At 41.2% G+C, this 15,162-nt stretch overlaps 1 protein-coding gene across 4 annotated transcripts in view; it reads right to left on the minus strand.

The window, feature by feature from the left end:
• LOC144817702 (vomeronasal type-2 receptor 26-like) overlaps positions 1–14,249 on the minus strand; it is a 100,851-nt gene extending 86,602 nt beyond the window's left edge. Inside the window, exons 1-2 of one of the 4 annotated variants that reach the window (XM_078674460.1) lie at positions 14,122–14,249; positions 7,772–8,029 (exon numbers count right to left, since the gene is read on the minus strand). The gene's annotated coding sequence lies outside the window, so the exon portion shown is untranslated. Of the gene's footprint in view, positions 1–7,771; positions 8,030–11,729; positions 11,783–14,121 lie in introns of those variants that run through there. The other 3 variants (XM_078674463.1, XM_078674462.1, XM_078674461.1) reach the window with 3 other exon arrangements.
• Positions 14,250–15,162: the final 913 nt, after the last annotated feature.

The following is a 15,162-nucleotide window of genomic DNA, read 5'->3' on the forward strand; positions in this document are numbered from 1 at the left end:
CACAGACTGCATTGTACAGCCCAGACGGAGAACATGTTCAGCCTTCCAGTCCCTCTCAGAGTGCTGAAATACGGTGCTCAGACCAATCAGCATGCTGCTTTAAGGCAGCGTTGTGATCGTGAGGGGATTCTTGTAGGCTGTGTGCTTCCTGGTTTCTGCTGGATACGAGGCAGTGGCTGGCAACTGCAACCACCAGGTAAGTTTTCTTTCATTTATTTTTTCCCTTACCCCTAACCTTTCCCCACCCTTGCCACCATTACCTACTACCCACCACTGGAGCTAATTACCTAAAATAAATATATGGAGGAAAGGCAGAACCTGAGAATCTGAGGGTCATCCAATAGAGGGCAGTTCTCATCGGCCAGTATTGAAAACATCATACCACCTCTAGCTCTAACTAGAGGAGCAGGCCTGTATAATCTTGCGGCTGCTATAGTTAAGACTAGACCTGATTAGTGGGCCAAATTCTTCCACCTGGAGTTTGCAAGAGTGCTAGCCACGGGCACTTCACACACAATTGTCATATGACATTAGAGGGGGTAAACGTTTTGCAAAAATTATTCTAGGATGTCTCAAGGTATGAACCGAGCTAAATCATACTATTCCCCTGGAACTAGAGGGTTTTAAAGAAAGCTATTCCACAACAGATCATTGTTTCTGTTTATGGTCCCTAACACAGATTTCAGTGGAGCAATGGGAAAATGTATTTTACTGCTTTGTTGATTTCCCTGCAGCCTTTGATCTAGTGGACATGATTTGTCTCTGGGAAACTTTGGGGATACAGGATATCTACTCTCACATAAATGGGTAATTACAGACATTGAGGGTACACTGACCCAGTTTTTTCTCCTGTTAAACTTAACCTTTTGCCTCCTTTCTGCCTCCATAAGCAGCATCCCTGAAATGTCCAGCACAGAAGAGAGAAAAGTCAGTTATTTTCAGCTTTACTTCCTCGTCAATGATTTCAGCTTCACTTTCCCCAAATTAGATTAAAAAGGGTCACTGTCTCTTAAAAAAAGCAAGCGGTGCGGCGATCTCACCCAGCGACGACAGGCTCTGCGACGACACTCGCAGCGATGTTAGTCTTCCCGCACCGGTCTGGTGCGTCCCGCAAATGAAGGATGCGACGCCTCTGGCAGCAGCAACAGGCGCTGCGACGATCTCGGCCTTCGTAGCGGCAGGAATTTCCTCACACTGTCGGGGATGCGCTCTGCAGCGAGCGATGCAATAACTTTTCAGTAGCAAAGTCTTTGAATCTTGGTTTCCAGCTTCCCAGCACAGGTACAACTACCAGAGGCACTACACATGGGCCACGCACTCCAGGAAGGACAGAACTTTTTCAGTAGAGCTCAGGGGAAGCTGGGGGTGAAGTCCTTTTGTTCCTGGGACTTCAAAAACTGGGAGCCAGCTCTTTTCAGGCCCTTGGAGATTCCTTCAAGCAAGGGGACACACCACAAAGCAAAGTCCTTCCCCTCTCCTTGGCAGCAAAGCAAAAGCAGGGCAATCCACCAGGGCAACAGCTGGACAATCATCCTTCTTCAGTTTCAGCTTTCTCCTTGGCAGAGGTTCCTTCTTGATTCCAGGATGATCTAATTTTCTGTTGTCAGGGGTCCTGTACTTATACCCCTAAAAGTCTTTGTTCTCTTTGTGCAAGTGGGCCCTGAGCCCGGTCTGAACCAGTTCTGGGTGTTTCTGGAGCACTTTGTTTTCCTGGCTTCTCCTTTCCTTTCAGATTGAGGGGCAGGGTTGTCAGCCTCCCAGCAGGAGGTGGAGCCAGCATTGTGGAAGGCAGGCACAGCCCTATTCAGGCCCAGGTGCTATCTCCTCCCACCACTCAAGTTGCAAATGCAGTCATTCAGCCTAGGGCTGACTCAGCCAGCCTCCTGGGGAATCCCCAGCCTGTGTCACTCTCAAACCAGACAGTAAATACACAAACAGGCCAAGGCACACAGGAAGGTCAGACAAGAGAACAGCAACTTTCAAAAAGTGCTGTTCTCAAACACAGGATTCAAAAACAACATTTCCTAAAAGATGTGTTATTAAATTCTGAGTTCAGGGATACTAGACTCTTATGTCCTATCTTGTTCCTATGGTAAGATATGCTGGTAGCCACTTTAGCCAGCATCCTCCATGTTAACCTCTGGAGCAAGATAGCCTTACAATAGTGAAAAATGAAAATGGCTGTAATTCACTACCAAAGCATGTCACATGCACCAGTACGTGCTCTACCTTTCACATACACTGCACCCTGCCCAGGGGGGTACCTTGGGCCTTACATAGGGGTGACCAATGTGCACAAAAAGGGAAGGGTTAAGCCTGGTCAGTGGGGACACTGACCAGGAGGACATGGCAGTTCACAAACTGCACAAAGGTACTGCAGTGGCAGGCCTGAGACACCATTTTGGGGCTACTCATGTGGGTGGAACAACAGTGCTGCAGGCCCACTAGTAGCATTTGTCATCGCCAGCCCTGGCACACCCAGTGCCCTTTACTAAGGACTTCTTGGTGATACAAATATGCCAATCATGTATATCCAATCATCATAACAATTTACACAGGGATCACTTACACTCTGGCACTGATCAGCAGTGGCAGAGTGGCCAAAGCATCTAAACCAGCAAAACGAAATCCAGCACAGCATCACAAAATACAGGAGGAAGAGGCCAAAAAGACAGGGGAAATCACGCCAAAGATGCCAGGTCTAACACTGTGGGAAAGTTATAAGCAAACCATCTACATTACAAGCAAACAATATATATTACAAGCAAACCATAGATATTACTCAGTGGCCGTCGCCACCGACTAGTTATAGTTCGGACCACTGTTCCATAATTTTTTGTTTTGCTTATAAGTTTGGAACCATTTGATGAATCTTCAGGAAACATATTTTCCCCTTTCATTTTGAACAGCAATACCAAAATACCCGGCAAACAGAGTTACACCAGATTTGAAGTAAATTTGTTCAGTAGTTTTAGAGAAATTAAGTTTAAAATGTATACATATTTTACACCACGTAGGATCTGTGGAGTCCCCAAATCTAATCTTATTGACTGCCACCACATCAGCAAAGATGTGGCATCCATTTTGGAACTCAGAGACTTCGTCCCCTGTCCTAAAAATAAACCTTTACGGGAGCAGGGTAGGGATACCCTTCCCTCCTAGGCCTGCTGAGGGGTGTCCAAAGAGACCCACCTGGGAGCCAAAAAGTATTTTTTTATCGGCACCACAATCTGTGGCACCGATAAAAAAAGCACAATCCTGTCTGTTTAAATCCTAGTTTCCTGGGTTGGGCCAGGGCCCAACAGAACAGCTAATTTCTTCATATTTCTTTTTTTTCTAGAGAGGGGAATGTGGCCACCCTCTCTGAATCTTTTAGACCCTGAGCAACTCGTCACAGGGACTAATCAGAAGAAGGGAAAATAACCCCTTCCTGAGATGTTTTAAGCCTTGGGGACCCTATGCCCCATAGCTGATTTGTTTTTAGGGCGGTGTTGAGCTACACTCCATGAGATGTAAATCAGCCCGGGACCTAATGTCCTTACACCTCAGGACACTGGTGTTCCCTGCTTTAGAAAGTGCAGGCACAGAATATACTCTTTATTCCCTGCCCGCACTCTCCAGCGCAGTTAACACATCTTTCCTCCCATCCTTGTGGGAGCAGAGAAAGATACTGCTCCTACCCAGTAGTGGGTGAAAAGTTATATAGCCATCTCCTGTTATCACCACAAAGGGCACTGGCTCGGCACCCATCTTGGGCTGGGGGAGCCTTGGGGCTCTTCCCATAGCCCACCAATGTATTGTGTATGCTCCGGGTGCTGGCAGTACTAGGTCCTGCCAGCAGCACATTGAGTGCTGGCTGTGGAGCTGGAAGGAGCTGTGGAAGCCCCGGGGATCCCCTTAGAGCCCCTGACAATGGTCTATATTGTGGCTGTCCTGGATGGGAACTGGGCATCCACTTATTAGAAAATGCCAGATACTAGAAGCACCTCAAGGGAAAGGGCTGGGGAGCTGTATACGGCCACAGCCCCCAACATCTAGCAATGTTGTGGGTGCCCCGGATAGATACCAGGGCATCTAAAAAATAAAAAAGACAATATTTAAAAAGAATAAGAAATGAATGGCAGGAGCCATTCATTCATTATTCGCTCATTATTCGCTACTCCATGAAAGAAGCACCCATAATGCCTTATGACAACTTTTTAGTTATGTATCTGGATCCTGGTGGTCACCTTAAAAGTGGCTGGGACACCATCAAGCAATTTTTTTAATGTGTTGGAAGGCTGCTGGGAGCAAAGTGGCACCCCAGCAACCTAAAATAAATGTAGTAAGTCTTCTTGGTCATTGAATCCATGACCCCATGTGTGTTTACCAGATTTGTCTTAAGGCACTCTGAGCTGGGCACCTTGTGTTTGGTTCTGTGGCTGTAATTTGTGTCTGAAAAGTGTTAAGAAAGACTGAAAGACATGTTTTATGTTTTTCAATGTTTCACTGAACATATTTTGTGACAATCACTATTATTTAATATTGCAGTGTATGAATTTATGGAATATAAATTTGCTATTTGTGAATTTTCATCAAAGCAAATTGATCTGCTTTACATAGTTTGATGTGTTGACTCCATGGTAAAGCCAACAGGCCCACAGCATATTATATTTGGATGTTCTGAGTCTTTGGCAAAGCCAGTATGTCTGCCCAACCTTATTTAGTTACATGACATAGTCAGGCATGCACAGTGGTGGGTAGGTGCCCAAACGCATGCTGCACACTTCAATAGACATCTTACTTCACAGAAAAAAAGGTTAAACTGAGATTATAGTTAGGAATTGTAATAATATCTTACTTTACAATCATGGCAGAAACATGCAGATTGGAATATACCAGGCGGCCTAACTCAGGAATGGCTCTTGGATGTCCAGGTGCATACATACAACACAGGGTTTAAAAGAAGGATGTGTGCCTGCCAAACCCTCTTCAACTTGATTATTTTGGATTTGCCATCTTTATAGACAAAGTAAACAGTCATGCCCCAAAATTGGGAGGTTTCACAATATCAATCTTCTTAGACAATATAGTCCTGATAAGTAGGACAAAAGTGGGAATGCAGCAGCTCCTAAACGCAACTCTGGAATATTCCAATAATAATGAGCTAACTGTTAACATGGAAAAGTACCAAACCCTTATGTTTCAAAGAAAAGAGCAGAGAAACCGCAAATTGGATTTGGGCACTTAAAAGGTGGAACAAATCAAAGTGTATAAATATCTGGGAGTTCTCTTTGGTCCTAATGGAAAATCAAAGGAATATGATGGAAAGGCAAAGCACCGAGAGCCGGCCTGGGACTGTTCCATAGACAAATGAAGGGTTCCTCCTTCTGTCCAATTTTGTAGGTGGCACAAGCCAGAATCCAACACTAGCTTATGGAAGTGAGGCTTTGAGGAGCCGGGTCAATGTTACTTTAAAAGCCACAGTTACAAAAATGTACAAAGCAGTCTTTAATCTCCCTGCATATGTGTCTCCAGCGTGAAACATGCTGGGGTTCGGATTGGTCTAATAAACCTTGGGGATGGCTTTTGCAAGATGATGTAAAACCCTTGAACTTGTGAAGGATGTCTCCTTGGGTCAACATCTTTGGCTGGAAATACAGGGTGCTTTTATCCAAAGGTCACTTACCCTCTTTGACCTTTCATCCGCCTGGGCCTAACATTTAAGCCGCAGTGAGTTGAAAACATTGTATAATCAAATACAAAAGTAAAGTTGCTTCTGGACGACAAACAGACTTTGGCAAGATGAAGCCACAGATGGCTAACTCTCTGCAACTACAAGAAGCTATCCCCCAAGACTACTTAGCATTACCCTACAGCATCCATATAAAAGAATAGTATTAAGATAAAGACTAGGGATAATCCCAATATTGGTGTATTACCTGCCCTTGAAAACAAAGGAGTATGGAAACAAATGCAGGCTTTGGAGCTGAGGACATCATATATGTGCTGTGCCTCTGTAAAGCCACCTTAGATGAATGTTTGAAATTGTTGTTTAGGGAGTTCATCAAGAGAGGGATCAGGTCCTGCAAAGAAGCTGCAGTTGCTTGCTTCAACCGTGTGGATCCTACACTCAGCTGTGCACTGGTAAAATTCCTCAAGTCTGTGGAGAAAGAGATGACTGCCACTGAGTAGCGGCAAGGTTTGAAAATCAACCGGCAAGGTGTTTTAGAGGCACTAAAGGCACTTTGGTAAATATCTCCATTTCAGTAGGGCACTGCAGTGATATAGTATGGTATAATGTTTTACTATTAAAAAAAAAATCTTCAGACAGGACTCATACAGGTCGTTTTGTGTATGAGGTGTATGAGGTTGATTATATTTTAAAATTACAAGTGCTGGAATTTTATTCCAAATTTAGCTGATTCTTTTATATAGGAAAAAAAAACTTAGAAACTCACTGAAAAAGTTAAAGTGTAAAGGGTCATATTTAGGTGAAAATGTCAGCTAAAACATACCATTTTAAACTTGTGCCCTAGAGTAACTATAACTCTCTCCCTAGTCATGCACACCTAGTAATCTCACTTTTTACATCACTCATTACATTATGAGACCTTTGATAACATTAATTGTGCATCTGAAATTACATAAATGATGACAACGCTGTGCATGGGTGGGAGCTTAATATAGTTACTTTACAATACAATTTATGGTTTCTTGACATAACTATAACTGGTTAATTTCAGTGGTTTTATTAGGGTAAAATCGTATGATTTCACTGACATTTTCATTTAACTATGATGTCCCGTTAGCCTTTGGTGTTTTCAATACACACATGTCCCCTCCCATCCTCTATCCCTCTATCAATCATCTAGTCAGCATTCCATAGCTCCCTAGACAAGTTCATACTATGAAAACACCCATGCCTGCAGACATGCACTTCATGCAAGAAGTTGGCCTTTTCTGCAGCACAATATATAAATAAATGACTAAACCACTTCCTATTATGTATTCAGAAATCAATATATTTTATTTACGCAAGATCCTCTACTGTTCACCTTCATGAGGTTGGTTAACATTGTTGATCATTGGAGTTTTTTTATCTGAATTGTTAATGTGAGTGAGAGGGTAGGTTAGTGGGTGAGCAGCTGAGTTTCAAGTAACCAATTAACACACTCAAGTATTATTTATGTGCCTAAACAGTCACCCATAGGACAAATTATCACACATACATTCTGACCATGTACCAGTCTAACATGTATTCCATCTCTAATTTGTGAGAATGCTCATTGGAAAGAATCTCTAGTGTCTGACGGGAACAAAACTTGGATTTTGAACTACTAACATTAACTAAATGTGTCAAGCTTTTCATAAACCTTTAGCTGATTGTCACCCACAAGAAAACCCAAGTATATATATTGGCGCACAGGGAAAAGAGGAATAATTTGCCTGAGGAGAAAAATGAATAACAAAAAATATATATTTTTTGTTAATTTCACTATGCCTTCTTCAGCAATGTGACATCCATAGAAATAATGTGGTGAAGTACATGCATGAGCAAGGCACGCCGACCAACATGGTCATCTATTATTTCCAAATAATCTTGTTCCTCAGAATCTGGTAATGCAAATCGAATGAAAGAGTTCTGCGAATATGCATATATTTATGCAGTAATTAAAAACAAAACTCTTCACAATTTTTTCTTCCTGGTAATTGCAACAACTGAAGATAGAACAAGTTAAGCATACTCACTGTATTCAACTGCAGAGAGGGCATATCTTAGAAGGGTTACCTGAGGCAGACTTGCAATGACAGATCCACTTTGGGGCCCAGTGTGATGCCAGACTAAGGAGCTCTTGTTGATGGAAAGCTGATGACCTGGTGGAGCCGAGGGGTCAAAAGTTCCAACTTGGACGGTTGATAAGGTTCCACCGGGAAAGGAATCCCAAGACAAAACATCATAAAGGGCTGCCACTTCACCATTTTCATCAAAACCAAACTCAGCTGCAGCTGGAGTCTTGAAATGAATCTTCTGGAGGAATTCATTTACCTAAAAATAGGATAAAATATATTTGATAAGGGTGAGAGTTAACATATTGATACAAAAGGGAATGATGGATAATATATACTTCAGAGAGAAACAGAAATTATGTAGCTCCTATTGAAAATAACCTATTTGTTAATGTATGAGATACTTTTTGACTCATTAGTATTAAACAAAATGTAAAGTTCCTACTTACTGCTTTTGTATGAATTAAAAGAAATTGAGTGGGTCGGAACCCATTATGAAAATTTGCAGTGGGGCGGGAAGAATCCGAAGATGAAGCATGCCTCCATGGTTAATCTTGGTAGGTGAGGGTTATTTTAAGAAAACTTTTGTTTTTTTAGATACTGGGAAGGTAGCTAATTCCAATTCAGTGGGACTCTTCTTGGTTGGAGATTTTAAAATGACACGGCACAGCACTGCAAAATTCCTTGCATCGCTGTGCTGCGCTGCATTATTTCCAAGTACATATACCCCTTAGTTTTGTCCTTCTTATATTCTCTGCAGGTTTACAGTATGTCCATGATGTTATGACTGATGTGTAATTAAATCACATTACCCTCTAACATATTACTTATTTCAAAATCATCCTTCCTCCATTTTTATTTTCTATATATTGTAACTCTCCAGGGATCTGGTTCGGGATGACTTTTGATTTTATGCTCTAACTCCTTCAGCTTTTTCTATGCCTTTCATTTTGACACCAACAATCATGGCTAAAGTCTATCAGCTTTTGTCATCTTTTCTCTGCTAATAACGGGGAGTTTCTGTACCTCCCTACTTTCTCTTTTCTCTCTCAGCTTCCTAATTATCTCTATACTCATTACTTTCCTCTCTCCTTACCCTCATTCCATACTACAATGTTTCTTTCCGATGCAGTTTTCTTTTGCTAGTGTTTTATCTGTTCATATTTTCTGTATTTATTAAAGGATATTGTACTTCACAATATTGTTATATTTAATGATCATTGTTCTTTGTCGATGTCTCTTATGAGTAATGTACGTTCTGTTTGTTGGACTTTTAAGCCACATCCATTTACCCATATTTAAATTTCAAAATCTATTATCAAAGGAATCTCATCTTAAAGAACAGAAAATTGTTTCTCTATGAAAAAACAGGATTAAACATGCTTTGTGCTCCCCTACCCTTAATTACAAAAATGGTGTGGTCATCCTCATTCATAAAAAGGTACATTTTCAGATTGATAATGACACTAAGGACGATAAAGGTAGATGGATGTTTTTGACTCTTTGGATGAAAAACACTAATCTCTCTAAGTGTAATGTCTATGGCCTTACTGGTGTCGAGCCACAATTCTGGGACCACTTTTCAACCAAAATATTGTCGTGGCCCATCAGATATTCCTATTGTGGGGGTCTGTAATCAGCTAATGAACCAATTATTGATCAAAGTTCTCAGGCTCGCTATGTACCCACTAAAAGCAGAAAGCTGTTAAATAGGAGGGTTGACTGATGCCTAGAGATTTTCCTAGATTAATGAACAGGAATTTCCATTTTATTCTCTTATACACCATTCCAAATCTAGGCTAGATTACATATTATTTTTTAAACAAATTTGTTTATTGAAAAGAAAAAGAAAATCTAAAAAGGCATACGAAACATACAAAAGAAACAACATGCCTACTATCAGCGGTCAGCTTATTACATAAGGAAACAAAGAGTACTACAATAGCCATTGGCCACAGGTGATGGTCCAGGGTAAGCAACATAATATCAATAGAAAACAAACCAATACACAGCTCCAACACATTTTCTATATGGCCCCTCCAGCTATCCGACCACATGAAAAAGAGACAACCCCAACCAAGTACAGTGCAAACCCAATGAGGGAGCCCCTCCAAGCATTCCAAAGGAACCGGCACTCTCCCAATCATCCGTCATTCAATGTCGCCTCCTATATGGCCCACTAGGCCCACAGTAGCCATCATGCTATAGGGGCTGGTCAGTGATAGCCGCAAGGATCTATCCTTTACATATGTCAAGAAAGGGATCCACACTTTGTCAAAACAAATCCTTGTGGTATGCACTATGGCAGTGAGACCTTCCATGGCCCTTCTACTGGAAAACAACCACTAACCTAGTGACAAGGAAACTGTATGTGCTTAATTTGCCTGAAGGAGGGTTAAGCGGGTAGAAGTTTTTCTTGTCAAGTGCTCCTAAAAAAGCTTGGAATGGATGGAGATCAAGTGTAATATTCAGTATCGCAGACATTTGGCAGAACATCTGTTTCCAGAAATTGGCTGCTACGGGTCACGTACAACACAGATGTCTCTGACCACTGCTGTATGTGACAATTTGCAAACAAAAAATTAACAATAATGATACCCATTCGGGCTCAACAGTAATACGAAACTCCAGATGACCTTAACACTCTGGTTGGAAAAAGTTGCATTTTATTTTTATTTTTCAAGTATTTTTTTCTTTCTTATTTATTCTCTTTGTGTTGATGAACAATTACTTTTTAGAATTCAATAATACAAATGAAATGCAATTATAGAAATACACTGAAGACACAACAACGCTTAACACAGAAAGACACACAAATATGGTACGAATAAAATACAAATCTATATACAATTGACTAGTTATCTATACAGCTCTTGTTCCAAATAGATTTTAACCTTCACGTTTCGAAATAAACAGTGCCTCTGATTCTTTTGATTATATACATAACATTTTTAATTTATAATTCAGAGGCCAACTCCAAATGATGGACCTACTAGGCTCACCTAATATTTTCAAACTTTTTATACACCTAATCATTGGTGAGCACCATGTGGTCTACCCTTCTTAGTAGGCACCTATTTGGCTTGAAAACCAAACAGCTGACACGTTTCGAACCCATGTGACATTAATGTCGGGTTCTCCTCAAGACGTAGAAAATCAGGCCAAAAAACAAAAAATCATACTGTCAGAAACATTCAGACATTCCAATTCTTTTACTCCATTGACTCAAAATAGTTCCATTCTCTTTACCTCAGCTTGTCTTAATCGAACATCAGTCTCCTTAGTCACCAGCCGGTGAAACAAGTCACCATGAGCAACCTTCAAAAAGACCATATTCAAAGGTGTATTATCACGAGGCCATCTAGTCAATAAAGGTTCAGTCAAACAAATCTGATGACTTGAATGCTTATTTGTGTGTCTTGAAAGTAGTACTCCTTCCTACATTCTCTTGTTCTTCTTGGATGTTGTTATTTTTCTAATTATCTATTGATAAAAACACTGTGTATCAATATGTTGCCTTCCGTCAATTAAGTGGAATCCAAACTTAGCAAAACAACTTGGTTTTCCAGTAAATATAGGAGAACCCGTCGCAAGAATGACCCCCATTCTTACCTGATCCCACTGAGATCTTCTCCTCGGTCACCTGAAAAAATCGAGCGATGCAACCTTCCCACTCACAGCGATGTAAACATGTGTGGCTCAGAAAAAGTTTCCCACATGCTGCAAGCCCAAGTAGTGCCGTGAGTCGATGTCACTACAGCCATGTTTAAGTACATGCCCCATCCGCCATCGGACAGCCCGCGGCCGCTGGATCACCTCAATCAAGTCCGTCCCCTAGTCCAAACAACCGCCCCAAAGCCAGATACAACACGGCATGACAAATACATCCAATTTGGTTTCCGGGTGGCCTCCGTGACTTCATCCGAAAACGATAACTGATGCTTGTGCTTTAAACGTACTTGTTTGTTCTTCTTTGAGTCCTCAACGTGTGGAATGTAACAGCGCCCCAGTCCACGAAATCACTTCCAGGTCATTAATGGAACATGCCTTTCAGGGTCAAATTTAAACAAATTTTTGTTTAATCAAAAAACTTTATTGAAGACTGGAAACAACTCATAATGAATTCCTACTTCTGAACTAAAGGAATTTTATATCTATAAGGGCAAAAAGGATGATAACGCTCATGGAGGTAGTATACCTAGCCCTTGACGTGAACAAAAGTATGATTTTTGAAATACAATGAGAGACTTCAAACCTTGTCATTGCAAAGTGCCCTTAATTCGCAAATCTAACTAAAAGTTTTTATTGACTATTAAATCTATTTGGCATTGGGGGTTTATGGTTAATGATAAAATGCATATGCCCTCCACTCGGACCGGGAGTATTATTTTAGACAAATATGGAACCACTTTAGGTGCTAGAGGGATATTGAACCCATGTCTATGTTCTGTAGTAGTCATTCGAAATCAGTAAATGAGGCATATATCCTATGAATGTTCATCGAAGTTGCACAGATGTTAATATGAGTCAGCAAAAGCAGCATGGATGGCGAGATCTTCACAGGTTCTGTACTTCTGTTTGTTCATTTAGCCCATTTTTGGGATGTATTAAATTTAACGATAAGGAATGCATCTTGTTGGTTCAGTTTATGCTCTAGATCACCTCCCTGTTCTCCCACTTCAATCGAGGACATCACTATCCATCGAAAATCTGTTTCAAGGTGTTTCTGTTCTAGCCAATGAGTGACCAGAGGTGCTGTAACTATATGTTTCCATATTCTTGATTAGTGAACAACAGGTACTGTGCACACGCATGATAAAACAGTATCAGGTGATACGGTAGTTCTAGACAAAGAGAAGCATGAATAACATTAATGAATTCAGAATAGTCTGTTGATAAGTTCAGTGTTGATCTTTATTTCTTTATCTTGTTTTAACAAACGCCAGCCGACACGTGTTTCATCAACAGGGTAAAACCTGTGACTCATCAGGGCTGTAAGACATATTGCGATAAAGAAAAAAACGGACTTGTAGCAGCAGTCCAAAATTATAAGCAAAAGGACAAAAGAACATCAAATCGGTCAAAAGTTCAAAACCAGAGGACCTCTCACAATTTGTGATAACGGTGATTGGTGTGACAAAAAGTGGATGGTTTGTCAGGTTGAAAATCCATGCACATCGGTATAAGGTGAGTGTTGAGTGATGATAAGATATAATATGAAGACTGAGTGAAAGATAAATAATCAGGCAGTGCAGGAATATCTACCGATGAACAGGAACACGAATAGTGAGGGCGAGAGTGCGATATCGAGGGAAGAAAAAGTGACCGGGAGAGACTCTGTAATGACATGCGTGAAAAATGCTGCAGGTAGGTGGAAAGACCGCGGATGTGAACATGCAGAGACGAGAACTATGGTGACGCGTGCGTGTGTGTCCAAAGATAATAACATGAATGGACGTTTTTGTGAGGGCAGCGAGTAATAAACATTGTAATGACAGGGATCTGTGTGATCAGTCGCACATGGACGTGATGTGATCGAATAATAAATAAAAAAGGATAAAAAACGGCCGAAGTGAAAAAGCGACCATGCGTGATCAACAACCGACGGTGTGCTTACATCAAGGTGCGCGTGACTTGGCACAGCAATAATCAGAAGCATGATGAAATACATACGGGAAAAATGCGTTACACTCAATGAGCACCTTGAAAAATACAGCTGAATAATAACCGTGATATCATGACTGTTATGTCAAATAACTATCTCAAATGGTAAAGGAAAGGAAAATGCCTAGCCTGATATACGTTGTGGGTAAACAAAATGGATACAGTTTAGTGCAGAGACAGGCATACATGATTTGAACACACAATGGTGAATAAGGTAAAACAATGCTCAAAACACCCGGATGTCTGGAAGGAAAGCAATATTCACATGTATCATTAACAAACAAAGGTTGGGCCTATGACTAAAATATGATCCCCAAGCGTAAAAAGCAAGTGAGGGTTACCTGAATGTGGCGCAATGAATATCTGTAGGTAAAGGAAATAAAAAAGGGGATATGTTGGGACCATGAGGGATGGTAACAAAAGGCCACATAACATGGGGCAAATGACGGATTCGTATGTGGTGGGCAAAAAAACTCACCAGAGATTGGTGATCGATAATAACTGGAAAAAGGATCGACGTCAGCTAGTGTACTTGCTGAACGTCACGCCGCCAAGCAGTGGAGTATTGCTGCTGCGGGTGGTTCTGTGGGGAAAAAAGGAATAAAAGGCGTCGCTAACAGGAAAACTGGTTAAGTACGGCACCAGCTCACGAACGCTGAGTGGATAAGCCTAAGAATAGAGAAATACCTTGGGAATTGTGGAAGATGCTCACAGCCAAGGTCTGGCGGTGGATAATGGAGAGCGCGTCCCCCCGTATGGCAGAGTTTAAATACAGTGGAAAGTGAAAATACACTAGCGCGAGCTAAGGTGGAAACCGGAAATGGGAGGGGTTGTAATCAAGAACTAGAACGATGCCTACAATGGGGATGCCATGGTGTATGGAACGTGTATGACAGGCAATGACAAGTAGGTCATGGGGAAAGAAAGACTATGACACGGAAGTAAAAGAGAGAAGGGGATCATATTTTCACAAACCGGGTCACATGTAAATAGCAATATGCAAATGCATTTATATATCAGCACATTGAGAAGGCGTTTGAAAGATAACATGTAGCATTGAAAAAGTTAAGCTCTCGTGCATCTGGTGATTAGACTGCCAAAATTGCAAAATGTTACATAATATCGTAAATAATGTTTATAGCCAAGTAAACAATGGTATGCCACAATATGACTGATAAGGAGTTGAAAAACATGAGGGAGTGAATGTACACTTGCCATGAAAAGTAAAGTACAATAACGGGGGTGTTACATGGTCGGACAGAATCAATAACTATATTGAAAGCTAAGCATCCATGGGTATTGGATGTATGATGTGCATAAGGCAGAAAAGCGCTAGGGAGGGAAGGGATGTAAGAACATCTCTAAAGGAAACGAGAGAGAAGAAAGTACAGCTTGCAAACAAACTCTTCAGGCAGTGTTTATGTGTCCAGGAAGTTTTCTAGTTCAGAATCCATATTTTGGCCATATTTGACCGTGTGCAAACACATCATCCAGATGGCTTCCAATCTGCGTAGACGGAGTTCACAGTTACCTCCGCGTATGTTGGGTTGAGCAATGTCTATTCCATAGAATTCAAATTTCTTGTGTGTGGATTGGCTCGCACATTTGGCTATGTGTAGGGCCTTGGGGTAGCGAGGGTCTTGTTGATGCATAGCTCTGGCATGTTCGCTGATGCAATATTTTAATGGCCTGATTGTGCTGCCAACGTACTGGCTGCAACAAAGACAT

Source organism: Lissotriton helveticus, chromosome 2_1 (assembly GCF_964261635.1).
Source record: "Lissotriton helveticus chromosome 2_1, aLisHel1.1, whole genome shotgun sequence".
NCBI classification, from domain to species: Eukaryota; Metazoa; Chordata; class Amphibia; order Caudata; family Salamandridae; genus Lissotriton; species Lissotriton helveticus.